Source organism: Nymphaea colorata, chromosome 1 (assembly GCF_008831285.2).
Source record: "Nymphaea colorata isolate Beijing-Zhang1983 chromosome 1, ASM883128v2, whole genome shotgun sequence".
Taxonomy (NCBI): Eukaryota; Viridiplantae; Streptophyta; class Magnoliopsida; order Nymphaeales; family Nymphaeaceae; genus Nymphaea; species Nymphaea colorata.
Genome location: NC_045138.2, coordinates 3,874,003 through 3,875,869, shown reverse-complemented (window position 1 = coordinate 3,875,869; position 1,867 = coordinate 3,874,003).

The following is a 1,867-nucleotide window of genomic DNA, read 5'->3' as shown; positions in this document are numbered from 1 at the left end:
GTTGATCTTCGTTGGTAACTCTCTAAATAACCATAGATAAAACTGATGATGCTCTTTTAGACACTTGTAATTTGACAAGAAGCACTTATTGCTGAGAAATTCCAATTTTAAGTGCATTTCAAAAGCTTGTATCTTCTACAGGCCGGTGATCTTGCTAATCTATCCGCTGCTTGCATCATTCAGTGCTAATCGATTTTCCAACAGTTCAGCGGTTCTACTGCTGAATCTACTGGTTCGACATGGGCCATAACAGAGATGGTCCTTTAAATTTTGGTGATATAAAAAGTCAAGTTAGTCAACAAACCATCAGGTCCATCACGAAGATCAACGAACAACCATCACGCTTGCTGTTGTAGTGTTGTATGACACTTAGAAATTATAGTTTAATTTCTATACTATATACTATATTTTATGCTAATTGTACACCATTTAATGTAGCTAGAAGTCCATTTTGGAGAGATTTAGTTACATTTATTGTAAATTCTAACTTGTCTGGTTATGTTCCCCTAGTTTTGAAAGGCTTCGTACTGTACTACTAGAACAACAAAAGGCTCAAGTGAATTAATTGTTAGAGTATCCAAAGGTAACTTGGAGCGACGTGGAGTTTCTATTGTTTCTGATGGCTGGACAGATTTGCAAAGGTGCCCTCTTATTAATTTCATTGCAACTTTAACAAATTCACCAATTTTCTTATAGATGCTCTCTTATTAATTTCATTGCAACTTTAGCAAATAGACCAATTTTCTTAAAAACAATAGATGCATCTGGTGAATAATAAATTGCTGAATATTTGAAATGATTGTTTATGGAAATGATTGAAGAAGTGAGAAAAGAGAAGGTTGTTCAAATAATAACAGACATGCACTTGTATGTAGAGCAGTTGGAATTGCAATAGAACATGAGTACCCTCATATGTTTTGGACTCCTTGTGCAATCCACAACTTAAATTTGGCTCTAAAGAGTATATGCAATCCACCAAGTAAAGAGCAAGACCCTCAGCTTATGAATTATGTTCATGGATTGAAGACTGAGAAAAAGATGTGAGGAACATTAGAAATTTCATAGTAAATCATCAACGTGCAACTTTCCATTTATAACAACATTCTAATCTAAAATTGTTAGAGTTGCATAGACACATTTTGCATCCTTAATTGTTATGGTCAAAGGATAAAAATGGTTAAAAGTGCATTGATCAGTATGGTGACTGATGATGATTGGAATTTTTATCATGCTGATGATGATGACAATGCTTAAGCACTCAAAAGATGATTCTTGAAAGACAAGTGGTGGGATAAAATCATTTATTTTCTTGCGTTCACATAGCCTATTTGGGCGATGTTGAGAGTTCTTGATTGTGATAATTCAATATTGCACTGTGTTTATGAGATGTGGGACACAATGATTGAAAAAATTCAAGGCGTCATTTTTAAGCATGAGAAAAAAAATATTGCCACTTGAAGATTCAACATTTTTTTATCATGTGCATAAAATATTGATTGCAAGATGGGATAAAAGTAGCAATCATCTTCAATGCATGACACATACATTAAATCTTAAATATTATGGAAAAAAGTGGCTTGTTGAGGGTATTGGAAGAACCCCAATACATCAAAATCGTCAAGCTAATGATGAGTTTGAAAGGTTTACTACTGGAATTGGAGAAGATGTATGTGCAACTGCAGATAAAGATGATTATCCATCTATATCTTGGTGGATTAAACATGGATTTACTTCTCCTACTCTTCAATACCTTGCTTTCATATTACTAGTTCAACCTGCTACATCTTCATGCCGTGAGAGAAATTGGAGTATATATTCACAAATCCATACTATCAAACGAAATAATCTCACAAGCAAACGTGCGAAA